Source organism: Triticum dicoccoides, chromosome 7B, assembly GCF_002162155.2.
Source record: "Triticum dicoccoides isolate Atlit2015 ecotype Zavitan chromosome 7B, WEW_v2.0, whole genome shotgun sequence".
Taxonomy (NCBI): Eukaryota; Viridiplantae; Streptophyta; class Magnoliopsida; order Poales; family Poaceae; genus Triticum; species Triticum dicoccoides.
In genome coordinates, this window is record NC_041393.1 from 537,526,784 (window position 1) to 537,540,966 (window position 14,183).

Below are 14,183 nucleotides of genomic sequence, written 5' to 3' on the forward strand. Positions count from 1 at the left end.
ACTCCGGGTCGTTGCGTACAGGGCAGGTCCAGGCTCCACCACTACAGGATGGTGCCGGCCTAGCCGTGCCGCACTGCTGAACTGGACGTCTGACAAAGCTTCGGCTGATACCACGACGCCGAGGCCCATAACTATTCTCACGTGGTGGTTGGTGCGTAAAGGCCAAAGGCCAACTCAGAACAAATACCCAAACCATAGTGTATTATTAGCTTGCGGATATGAGCGGAGACTCACGATCGAAACTGACCCCGTCGCCCCGTCTCGTGGACTTACAACAAGGGCTCAGAATGCCCGGCCGTGCCATGTCATTATCTTGCGGGTGCTCTCCGTGCCAGCCCGACTTTCACCAAGGTCTCAAGTAAAGCCATTGTAACCGTGTGTCCAAACATCAAGGGGAAAACCCGAGGAATCACCCACGGAGGATTCCACTCAATGTAATCATCAAGGTGAATGTAAGAGGGACCACCCTCGAGGTTCACACTTGAGGTGTTGAACGACAGAGCCGTATCGGGAATGGTGAAAGAGGAAATCACCCTCGATGACCATGACCGAATAGCTACACTACAGAATTATTACCAAGAGTGCGTTATGAGGGATCACCCTCAGCACTCGATAGTAGCTCTGCAGAGTCGGGCAACAAAAGGGGCGTGATGTGATGTGAGGTGTCAGGCTCTGGTTGGCGATCACGTTGATCGAGTCGTCGATGATGAAGCAGGGGCGACAAGGTGGTGGGGGTCACTGATGGATCACTAGCCAACCTATACTAAGCAATTTAGGACAAGCAGGTAGGTAACAATAGCAGGTACAAAAGCAGGCTATGCATTAGAATAGGAGCAAACAATAACAGTAGCACAATCTAATGCAAGCATGAGAGTATAGAATGGGCGATATCGGGATGATCAAAGGGGGGCTTGCCTGGTTGCTTAGACAAGAAGGAGGGTCGTCGTCGACATAGTCGATCACATCGGCATCAGCAGCGGTCTCGGGGTCTACCGGAGAGAAGAGGGGGAAGAAACAGTAAATACACGCAAACATATGCATAACAAGACAATAAGCGGGGCTAGAAGTGTTCTAACGCAGCGCTAGGCGGTACTGGCGAAGGGGAAACATTCGGGAAAGTATTCCCGATTCCGGACGTCTGTCAGACAGATGAACCGGAGGAGAAAAGTTGCATGTTTGCTATGCTAGGGATGTGTGGCGGGCGAACAGAAAGCGTATCTGGATTCGTCTTGAAATTCTGAGCAACTTTCATGTAGAAACCTTTTTCATCCGAGCTACGGTTTGTTTTATATGATTTTTCAAAGTTTTAAAAGATTTTCTAATATTATTACCATTAAAATTATTTCAGAAAAGGAATATGACATCATCATGACGTCATCAACGCATCAGCAGTCAACTGACCAGCTGACCAATCAACAGGTCCCATGCGGGGCCCATTGCAGTGGTTGGGTGATGCCCAGTCAGCCGTTGACTGGGTCAATAGGCCAAGGGGCACGCGGGGGCCACCGGTCAGCGACCCAGTGGGTGGCCCCGAGGCGGCCATGTTGGCGCGACCAGCGGTGATGCTCCGGCGACGCAGATCGCGGCGGCGTGGCTCGGGACTTCACCGGAAACGCGCCACAGGGGGTCATTTCAAGCGCAGCCGAGCTCGTTCGGAAGCGGGCGGAGCAGCGCATCCAGCGGTGGCCTCAGCTCGGGCTGAGGCGGGCTGCAACAATGGCAACGTCGAGCAGAGGTGGCGGCGGTGGCGGGTGATGGCAGATTCGACGATGCAGGGCACGTGTCGGCGCGTGGAGAGGGCCTACGAGTAGCTGGCGCTCGCGCGTGTTCGAAGGAGGTAGCGGGAGGCTGCAGGGAGGCCCGTGAGGATGGCGGCAATGAGCGACGCGCCGGCCGGAGTCGGGCGTAGACAGATCCGGTGCAAGGGGAGATGGGGGAACAAGCGGAGGGCACGGGCGGCTTCACCGCGAGGCCCTCGACACGTGCTCGTGCTCGGCTAGCTCGGAACGAGCGGTGGCCATGGCGGCGACGGTGGCCTACGGGAGCTATGGCGACGGCGGTTACGCACATGGAAATGGTCGGGGCGGTGAGGGGTTACGTGCGGGAGCTCACCGTGGAGCCATAGGGGATGGCAGCAGGCTTGATGGAGGCTCGAGGTGGCCGGATTCGACGACAATGGCGGTGGTGCCCGAGGAAGAAGAAGAAGACTGGGCGGCGATGTAGCGGCTCCCGTCCCCAATGGCTTGCTGTAGAGGACGTAGTCGACGATGGCGGTGCTCAGGAACGCGTTGGCAAGGTGCGGCGTGGACGGTGGCCATGTTGACGGTGATCGGTGGCGACGAGCTCGTGCGGCCGAGCTCGGGATCAAGCGAGAGGAGAGGGGAGAGGTGGATCTGGGGGAGGAGAGGCGAGTGGGGGAGTGGGAGTGGCGGTAGGTGAGTGGGGAACTTGAGGCGTCCGGGGCGGCCTTATCCCCTCGACGCTGGCGAGCTGGTGTGGCTGCACGCGCTCGACCGTGCCCTGGTCCGTTTTACAGGAGAGGGAGAAGGCGACCGGGGGAGGCAAGTGCTGGGCCGGCTTGGGTGGGGTTAGGTGGGCCGGCTACTGGGGTGGGCTAAAGCCCAGTGGCAAGGGGGGGCTTCTCTCTCCTCCTCTTCCCTTTCTTTTCTTTTCTTTAAAAAAAAGTTTTTGCAATATTTGAGCTGCCAAAAAGGATTCTGTAAAAAGTGGGACTTGGCCACATAATTACATTGCAATAGTTGGCACTGCCACAAAAAGATTGTGAGGCTTTTTGAAGAAGTTTGCCACTTTTATAAATTGAAAAGGCATTAAATCTATTGTTTTAGCCACTGCTTAAATTGGCTTAGGTCATTTAAACACCTTGCAAAAAATTTGGTTCACCACCAATATTTGTTATGGATTATTTGCCACAAGATGAACATTTTAGATTCCATGTCTGGCAAATATGAATGTTTGACGTTAGATTGGATTTGAATTTGACTTATGATTTGGATCAAGTGAAGATTAGCAACAGTAACATGATGACATGGCGCCATTAACAGGGAATTACTGTAGCTTGATTATCCGGGCGTCACAGTGGTTTGACCTCGGGCAATCCGAGGATTCGACATGTACCGGGGGCTATTAAGTTGCCCCCACACAAATGCTCCTAAGACCAAGTGTATGTTTTAGCCCTAAGGTTTGATTGCCTTGTTTCTACTGATAGAACTGCCGTCGGGCACTGAGACGTCGGCTAAGGGTTCCAATCAGAAAGGAAACTCCCTAAGTAGTTTCTACTAAGGGGTGGAAGCCGATGACTGGCCAATTACACATCTTAAACAGTCATGGTCAAGTCAAAATAACATATAACATGAAGCTGCAAAATGCAGCTTAAAAGCTGACTGTCACAACATGCGCAAATTCGATCGGTCAGTCAGATCGGACGGTCATAAATATTAAACCATAAAGGTTGCCTGTGTAACAAAAAGGACTTTTTGATAAGTCACTAATGTAAAAGTAGTTTGTCCATCTTTGAAAAAACTGTGCAATACTTACCTTGATTTTTTTGGTATAAAACACTTCAGACCTATCAAAGAGTCTAATAAACCGTATCGGGGGCTCCTTGGGGCACCTCGACACGGTTACCTTGGGACTCCTGGAGAGCTCAACATATCCTTAGCATTTGTATTCAATATACAAGCGTTGCCTTCTCACAAATCATTATAAAGGCACAATATGCATCAATTTGACTTGAGATTTTTCGCCAAGCTGGGTTGCTTGGCTCCTCTGCTTACCCTCTATGTTTCCGACGAATTCGGGTAGAGGGTAAAGGGAGCACCTATGCGATTGTTACTTTCGGGCCAACATATCCTTAGCATTTGTATTCAACACATCCTTAGCATTTGATCATTTTTAGTGGTTACCTTGGGACTCCTGGAGAGCTCAACATATCCTTAGCATTTGTATTCAATATACAAGCGCTGCCTTCCCACAAATCATTATAAAGGCACAATATGCATCAATTTGACTTGAGATTTTTCGCCAAGCTGGGTTGCTTGGCTCCTCTGCTTACCCTCTATGTTCCCGACGAATTTGGGTAGAGGGTAAAGGGAGCACCTATGCGATTGTTACTTTCGGGTCAACCGAGCAAATTGATCAACTTATTCCTTAATATTAGCACCTTTCATGAATACGTCGCACATCCATTGGCATGATTTTGCTTCATCACCTCGCACAGAACTTGCCCTTGGTTCAATGTACACTTGGCGTGCCAAGCTCTAGCTCGACAAACCTTCTCCTTGAAGAACTCCTCCCAAAGAAGTTCATTTTTCCTAAGAGAAAATTTCTGAAATTTTTGGACCACAAAAGATGTTAACAAGACTTCACAAGATTGATAGCAACTACTCATATAAGTGTCTAGAGTCTATATCAAGCATTCAAACTACTTAGAACCAACTAAATCCAACATGCAAACTCATTTTTAGTGGCACCAATAGCAGCAAAATATAATCCACAAAAACAAAAACTAAATGGAGCAATGGAGGAGTCAGATACCAAGGAGCAATCTCCCAAAATAGTTTTGAAGACGGAGCATCGAGCAAAGAGATCGAAAATCTCAGGTTTAGGAGCAAGAACACGAGAGAGAGAGAGAGAGAGAGAGAGAGAGAGAGAGAGAGAGCTACCACGATTTTTTTCTGGAGGTAGGAGATGAAGTGGGCTCAAGCACTAAGTGAGTGGGGTCCTATGGACCCCACAAGACATCATGGCGCACCAAGGGGTAGGCACGCTCTGCTGCCTTGTGAGCAATAGAGGCACCCCGTGGGATGTATTCAGTGCCAAAAGTCCTTAAATATTCTAGAAAAAAACATGTTAAAATTTTATGGCATTCTAAGTACTTTTATTTTTGGGTCACATTGTATTGCATGGATAACTCAGAAGACATGATAATCATGGCATTCCACTTTATTAAACTATAAATAACCAAGAGCAAACTATAGGTACATTAGGTTGTGCTTACTAAATTAATTGACCACATGCCCCTCAAAAATAGTATGCCCCTCAAAAAGAATATGTTAATAAGGTTGATCAAGTCTGATTAATAAACTATTTTCGAGTAACATGAAATCGAAGAATTTTTGTATAATATAACACTGAGTTACCTCAACAGGGATATGCATTTCCCCAACAATAAGAGTTTCATGTTTCTTTTTGACTGTCGGAAGAGGAAATTCAAAACCTCCAATAGTGATTGTCATAATTCTTTCAATAAAGTTGATACTATTCACAAAACTTTGGTTCCTTGGGAAATATACCATATGTTCATGTTGTAATCAATAACAGCCCCTGCAGTATTCAAAAAGGGTCTACCAAGGATAATCGACATGTTGCCGTCCTCAGGCATATCAAGAATAACAAAGTCTGTGTCACAGCCCCAGTTCAGCCCTTGCTTGGCTTTGCTTGTTCATCATGCCATCATGTTTAAATTCCAAAGAAATTTGAAATGGGGATTGTTGAAACCCTAGCACCAAATGAAATTTAACTAGGTTCAATAAAAATATTTTCAATAACCCAGAATGCCCTTTGGAAATGTTCATAATTTCTGTTAAAGGTGAAAACCTCTTCCAAAAATGATGAACATATTTATAGGCTATTCCTGGATTTTTGAATTAAATTATATAGTATTTGCATTTGGGAATTTAATTGCAAATAATATTTTAAATGCTCAAATAATCACAAACTGAAATGTTTACTGTTGGAAATATTCCAAACAGTGGCCACAGTCAGTTGCATGATTTTTGGAAATGCTCTGGCATTTTTAATAAATCCAAACACAATTACAGAAAATAGGAAATAGTAATAAAAAAGGGAGAGAGAAAGGTTTACCTGACCTTACCTGGCAGCCCGCTGGCCGGCCCAGCACTGTGCTGGCCCGTGCCAGCCACCTGCTTCCTCCTGCCAGAGCAGGCAGGCAGCTGCCTGTCGGCCGCGCGCGCCGCCGTGCGCCACCTCCTGCCTGGTTGCCTCCCTCCTCGATGCGCCTGGAGACGCCACGACACCCCTGGCCTCTCTCTCACTCTCCCTGGAACCCCTCGCGTTCTCCCTCGCTCCTCCCCCTCCTCTGCTCTCTCTCCCTCACGCGCCCGAGCGGAGCCCATCGCCGCCGACGCCGTTTACCGGGGCCACAGCCACCCCCTCGCTCCCACTATGCATCCCTGAGCTCCGCCCTGACCCCGTGGAGCTACACACGCGACGCACGCGACCAGAGGAGGCCGCAGTCGACCGGAGCGTCGTCGTCCTCATCTCCGGTGCCCGGAGATCGCCGTCGTCAATTCGCCGTTGCAGAGGCCTCCCCGAGCCCACCGAGCTTCTCTCCCGACCCCTCGTGAGCCCCTGTCCATTTCCCCTCTCTCCCCGTGCCCGTCCGTGCCTTCTAACCACCCCGACTGTCGGAGCCGACAGTTCCTCGCCGCCGGCGATGACGCAGTCGGTGCTAGAGCCACCGTAGCTAACTCCCGAGCACGGCAACGTGCTCAGCACCTTCCAGGAGCCGAGCGCGCCCACCCGTGCGACCTGCCGTGCCCCCTAGCGCCAACCCGCACCAACCCCGAGCTCCGGCCGCCGCCGCGAGCTCGATTCCGGCGAGCCCGTTCGACCTCAGCCCCTCCCGCTTGCCTAGATGGATGCGGCTGAGCGCCAGCTACGCGTAGGTGATCGTTGCCGCTGTTTTGGTCGCCGGAGGAGGATTTCCGACCCCCTCCGCCGTCTCTGGCTCCGCCGGCGACGAGCCGCGGGTCAACTCCGGTGAGTTGACCCGGGGTTTGACCCCCTGACGTGTGGGCCCAGGCGCCTGCTTAGTTAGTGCTAGGTTAGTTCGTGTTAATTAACTTAGTTAATTAGGTGAGCCACTGACATGCGGGCCCCGCCCGGCTAACTAAGTTAGTTAGGGCTAACTAACTTGGTTAGTTGACTGGGTCACTGACCAGTGGACCCCACTGGTCAGATTTGACCTGGTCGACGCCTTTGACTTGCTGACGTCATGCCGACGTCATGCTGACGCAGTAACTTATTTTCTGAATTTATTTTTATATATAAGAAATTTCAGAAAATGCCTAAAACTTCTAAAATTCATAGAAATTCAACCGTAACTCCAAATTAAATAATTTATATATGAAAAATTATCAGAAAAATTCAAGGAATCCATCTGTACCATTTTCATGCATGTTAGAACAACTTATAGCTGCTGTTTAGCACAAATCAATTAAATGGCATTTGAATAATCACATATGGAGTTTGAATTTGAACCTTGTATTCAAACCAACTTCATTTAATCTGTTGCTAGTTGCATTAGCCCAAAACACATCCATTTTGCCATGTCATGATCATGCATCATATTGTGCATTGCATTGATTGTGTTCCCTTCTGTGTTGCCGGTATTTGTCCCCTCTCGATAGACGTGATACCGATGATGCGATCGTTGACACTGATGAAGACTCGATGCTATCTTCAGAAGTGCCAGGCAAGCAAAACCCCCTTGTTCATTCCGATACAATCCCACTCTCTTGCTCCTGCTCTTTTTTTACTGCATTAGGACAACAACGATTCATCTGTTACTTGCTGCGGTAGCTGAACCCCTTTATCCTTTGCATGACCTGTCATTCCACAGTAAATAGATGAAACCCACTAGCATGAGTAGGAGTTGTCTGAGCCCTGTTGTGCCTACTCATTCATGCTTGTTTGTCATGCCTGCTACTGCTTAGAGTCGAGTCGGGTCTGATTCATCCGGAATGAATCAGAGGTGTGTGAACATGTCCTACTGTGTGTGAGCTAAGTGTGTGAACACGATTTGGTAAAGGTAGCGGTGAGAGGCCATGTAGGAGTACATGGTGGGTTGTCTCATTGCAGCTGTCCTCAGGAACTGAGTTCTGTGTTTGTGATCCATGATTCAGCTACTACCACGCATTGGGCCCGAAACCAATGGACCCTCTCGGCTTCTTGATCACCCTTGTCCTCTGTCCAGGAGTTGCAAGTAGTTTCTGGTGTTTGTAGTATGCTGGAGGCCGTGCGCAGCGCTGACCGTAGGGGTGGGCTGTGATGCGGTAGGCACGTGGCACGGTGTACCGGGCGCCCGTTTGGTGTCTCGGGAACCCTGTTCACATCGTTTGGGGCTGTGAGCGAAACTCTGGCCGGATCTCCTCATGGATGGAACCCGAATAGGCGATAAACCTGGACTAGAGACTTGAGTGTTTAGGCAGGCCGTGGCCGACACCCACGTTGGGCTTCCGCTTGAAGGTTGCCGAGTACATGTCGTGTAAACGGCGGTAAGTGGTGAGAGCGTGTGTGAAGAAGTACACCCCTGCAGGGTTAATATGATCTATTCGAATAGCCGTGTCCGCGGAAAAGGACTTCTGGGTTGCTTATATCAGTTCATAGACAAGTGAAAGTGGATACTCTAAAATACGCAAGATAAGCGTGAGTGCTATGGATGGCGTTCTCGTAGGGAGACGGGAGCGGATCCATAGTGGGGTATTGATATGGTGAATATGTGGACTCGTGTGCGCCACCTCAAAGAGTCGCTTGCAGTCGTAGTTTAGGATAGCCACCGAGTCAAAGCTGGCTTGCTGCAGTTAAACCCCACCACCCCTTTGTTGATAATGATGCATATGTAGTTAGTTCTGATGTAAGTCTTGCTGGGTACATTTGTACTCACGTTTGCCTATTTTATGTTTTTGCAGAGAGATTTCGGTCTCACTAGTAGTTTCGCGTGGACTTCGACGTTTAGCTTGATACCTCAGCTACGATCTTGTGCCCTCGGCAGGATCTGGTAGATAGTCAGGCTTCTCAGCCTTTTTCATTTATAGATGTCTGTACTCAGACATGATAGCTTCCGCTTGTGCTTTGATTTGTATGCTCTGATTGTTGGGTCATGAGACCCATGTTTGTAATATCTCGCTCCTCGGAGCCTATTGAATAAATACTTGAGTCGTAGAGCCATGTTGTGATGCCATGTTGTATTGCACATATCGAGCATATTGTGTGTATGTTATTGAAATGCTTGATATGTGTGGGATCTGACTATCTAGTTGTTTATCTTTAGTAGCCTCTCTTACCGGGAAATGTCTCCTAGTGTTTCCACTGAGCCATGGTAGCTTGCTACTGCTCCGGAACACTTAGGCTGGCCGGCATGTGTCCTTCTTCGTTCATGTGTCTGTCCCTTCGGAGAAATGTCACGCGATGAATACCGGAGTCCTGTTAGCCCGCTACAGCCCGGTTCACCGGAGTCCTGCTAGCCCAGTGCTACAGCCTGGATTCACTCGCTGATGACCGACACGTTCGATGCTGGGTCATGGATGCCTGCCCCTGTAAGTCTGTGCCACTTTGGGTTTACGACTAGTCATGTCAGCCCGGGCTCCTTATCATATGGATGCTAGCGACACTATCATATACGTGAGCCAAAGGCGCAAACGGTCCCGGGCAAAGGTAAGGCGACACCCGTGGGGATACCGTGCGTGAGGCCGCAAAGTGATATGAGGTGCTACAGGCTAGATCGATGTGACATCGAGTCGGGGTCCTGACAGCGTTGGTATCAGAGCTTGACTGCCTGTAGGATTACCAAGCCAAACTAGTTGAAGTTGAGTCTAGAAATTCTTTAGTTATATAAGGGAATTGATTGTGGGATGGAACGTAAGGCTCTTTTTACTCCTTATACCTTATGCCCTTCTGATCTGAGTCATCTTATCTTTCCTACGGGGTTAAGGAACTAGGTCTTCTCATCTATCTATCAGGATCACATGTTACTAATCCGTAGACTTATAAATTGTTGGATTAAGCTTGAGTTCAGTTTCTACTACTTCCGTACGTTAACTGTTGATCTCGAAACCTTGATATTGTGCTTCTGAGTGGTTATGCCACCATTTTTGTGAATGTCTCAAATCTTTCTGAGCATTTACAGCCGTTATGCTGTCCGAGTCATCCCAGGTTTCTAAGTAGTCTGATGCAATTGCAAATCCTTTCTTCCCGTTTCAATGTTTCCATGGGCCAGATTAACCACACTAATCAGTGAGTTGAGGTACTTCATTACCGTGACATATATGTTGGAGATATTATTATGACCCTAGGTGTCTTAGGGGATCATCTAGTAATTTAGCCATGATTTGTGCTCCCAGTGTGATGATTCTGGCCATTATTCTCGAAAGCATCCCGTGATGCTACTTAGTGATAGGTATTCTGCTCCTGGGTTCTTGAACCAAGATTCACTCTACCTACTTCATGTTGATAGTAATTGCTAGTGCCTTCAGGATATTAGTAACCTTTGCAATAGTCCTTGAAGTCCGTGGTATCTTCTTCTTTCAAATACCATGAACTACTTATGGCAGAAGTTCCTCGTTGAACTGAAATATCACAACAGGATTATTCTTGAGGAGTTATCCATTCATAAGTCGTGACTCTGCCAGTTCTACCTTTCTGCATGGGTTATCCGGAAGAAATATGTTGAACTTGGTTCGACATACTAATCTATGCATCCACAACTCAGAAAATTATATGTTCCTTTGAGTTGTTCTCTTTAGTTGCATTCTGACCTTCGTCTATCAATTGATAGTCAAGAGTATGCGTGCGTTCGTTTATCGATGCCTATTACTCTTGTGGTCCGTCAAGCCATTCTGTCCTGAATGACTTGGAGAAACAAACTCCAGTACCTCATCCATATCTAGGATTGGGTCAAAGTAGTTGTATTCCGCAGATCAAATGCCAATTCAGCTTTTGGTTCTGTTCTACCTTGGAGTATTACCCCCTTTATGTCAGAATTGTCATGAGAACTGCACCAACTCTCATGAATTTTGACGTAGTGATACTTCTCACCATCATTAGTCATTCCTCGGCCCTTGTGTTGATGCAACCGGAATACCGACAAATGAATTGTGATGTGTGAAATCAATACGCCTAGCAACCTCGTTGCTGGGTAGTTAAAGGACAATAATTTCATTCGTAGTGTGTTGGTTATTGAATCATCATTCTAAGATTGATCGTGCTACCTAGTCCATTCACCTGGTTCACTCCTCGACCGATGAGTTAGGACTATTTCAAGTCCTCACTCATTTGATCATAGCGTCTTGCCCTCAAAAGCACGATTGTTCTCGAGCTTAGTAACATATCGGTGGTTCGTGATTTTCCAAATATCTTCTCGGAAGTATTACCAGGTTGTTCCCTGACTGTTATGTTGAGCTCGTGATTAAGTTGGTTTCTTGTGAACCACCTTCTCTCCAAGAATCGGTGTTAGATATCCCTGAGCTAGTTGGTTAAGCTAGACAACAACTTGGAGAGTTGGAAGATAAAAGCTCGCCTGACTTAGTTCGTTCCAAAGGGATATTCTTGTGTAGTGTGTGTTGGAGAAAGATGATATCTTCATCGATTGGTCCTTGTGATCAGTTGCTGGACCTATTGTCTTATCAATCCTTTGATTTGAGTGTGGGCTATCGTCAAATCAGACCAGAACCAACGATATTCGTAATGTTGTCTTATTTGTGGTTGATCCCTCGAGCATACACCATTACATCTTTGGTCTGACCAATGCTATCACCGTGTTCATTAACTATGGAATTCCTTTTAAAAGGAAACCCGGATGAATTGTTGTTGAGCCCATTGACAACATCCTTATCCCCTCCATGATTTGTTGAACATTAAGCCAGTGTTGGAAACTTTTGAAAGCATTTCTTCATGCTAACTCATGAAGTATTTGTTTGATGAAAGGAGTGACTTCCTCTTATACACGTGCATTTGGTGAAAGTTGCCGCCGTAAATTTGAGAAAGTTAGTTTTGCTTCCTCTGGAATCATCCCAAGTCAGTCATGCACATGTGCGAAGTATTCTATGGTTTGGAGACTTGCAACCTTCATTCCATATGTGTTCCGAGCACACCAAGCCACTGATTGATTTGTTCAAGGAGAAGAAGTTTCTTCTTAAGAGCATGCCTTATGCAAGGACTTCAATGTCCTCGATTATGGTTCCCCACCTGAACTCGGTAGTGTTTTGTTGTAAGACTACCATGTGATAATGTTTTGTCTAGGACAACGTGTTCACATGTTTGTAGCAGAACCAGCTCATGTTTTGGAGCTTGCTATCGTAGCTCATCTCCCGAGAATCCCGCAACGTCATCTCGTCGATTTGTGTTGCAAACTTTCATTTTTCTTCCTAGACTCGATGAGTCTGGAATATTCTGACACCAACCAGGTCTAAATCTCAGGCAGATATGATGGTTGGAACATTTCCCAAGAACTATAATATTGGTCCCTCGATAACCGTTTAAGTGGATATCATGGCCAACACACCCAGCCGGAAGACCTATTATTGTAGTGTCTTGATTGAAGAAATTGGCCACATCCCCATAAGGATTTCGTAGGATTTACCTCCGTAACTATTCCTTATGGATTCTATTGCTCCCGAAGTCCAACCTTTTACTTGATGTTCTAGTTATCAAACCATATCTATGAATGGGATACACTAGCACATCAAGGAGAACATTAGAAGCGGAGTGCTAAATGTCTCTCGGTCGATTATCCAGATTTTATTTCCTTGGCCCCGCCAATGGTGAAATCTGAGAAAGTGTTATCTTCCTTTGCATCTGCATCATCCATCATCATTCATCATGGTAGTAAGTTGTGTTACCGGACCCTTGACACGGATGTTGATAAAACCTTGATGATTATGGAAATGCTCAAGTTCTTGAGAGCACGCACAAGCGCTACGTGTTATCCTCGGCACTAGCTGGGTTTGCTCTCAGTTCCCTCGGCAATGCTATGACCTTTTCAACCAGTGAATTAACTCTCTAGTGCTGGGCTCTTCCCCAGTTACCAGAATCATTCCCAGCATTTGCATTTTGTTCCCAGCTTGCACCGCCAATGTGCCATTCTACCATGGGTCTCTTCCATTTCCGGTGATAAGCAAATTCATCCATTACGTTGTCTTCAACAAGGTAATCCACATCAGCCAAGTCCGAGTATGCCATTCTACTGACCCCCTCCACACGATCGCTTGAGAATTGCCTTAGGCTGGTATAAAGGTTTTCAATGATCTCTGAATCAAAGGTAATTCTTTTTGCCACTTAAGGAAATAATCTACGAATCACCCTCCTCCAGGATGTTTCGTCGTGGTATCATGGCAACTCAACTCCTCGCTACGTTGACAACCGTTTACCACCTTCTTAGGTGTGGAATTGTTGTCTACCTAGTGAACCTGTCACCTGCTCCACTCCATCCCTCTAGAGGTGTGCTTCGTCTCTCAGCTCGAGAGATGTTACTATGTCTCATTCCGTGAGTTGCTCGATCTTCGAGAAGATCGATTCCTGTAGAGTTTCTTTCTGTGGTCATCGTATTGGAGGAAGATCTCGAAAGCGAAGACATCGAGATCAATTTGAAGCAATGAATCAACATCTTTCAGGAGGATAATGGATCATGAAGACTGTGTCAGTTCCGTGTCCCCTCTGTCTTCATACCTCACGTCTTGAATCTCGGGACGAGATTTTTGTTTAGTGGGGGTGAGTTGTCACAGCCCCAGTTCAGCCCTTGCTTGGCTTTGCTTGTTCATCATGCCATCATGTTTAAATTCCAAAGAAATTTGAAATGGGGATTGTTGAAACCCTAGCACCAAATGAAATTTAACTAGGTTCAATAAAAATATTTTCAATAACCCAGAATGCCCTTTGGAAATGTTCATAATTTCTGTTAAAGGTGAAAACCTCTTCCAAAAATGATGAACATATTTATAGGCTATTCCTGGATTTTTGAATTAAATTATATAGTATTTGCATTTGGGCATTTAATTGCTAATAATATTTTAAATGCTCAAATAATCACAAACTGAAATGTTTACTGTTGGAAATATTCCAAACAGTGGCCACAGTCAGTTGCATGATTTTTGGAAATGCTCTGGCATTTTTAATAAATCCAAACACAATTACAGAAAATAGGAAATAGTAATAAAAAAAGGGAGAGAGAAAGGTTTACCTGACCTTACCTGGCAGCCCGCTGGCCGGCCCAGCACTGTGCTGGCCCGTGCCAGCCACCTGCTTCCTCCCGCCAGAGCAGGCAGGCAGCTGCCTGTCGGCCGCGCGCGCCGCCGTGCGCCACCTCCTGCCTGGTTGCCTCCCTCCTCAATGCGCCTGGAGACGCCAAGACACCCCTGGCCTCTCTC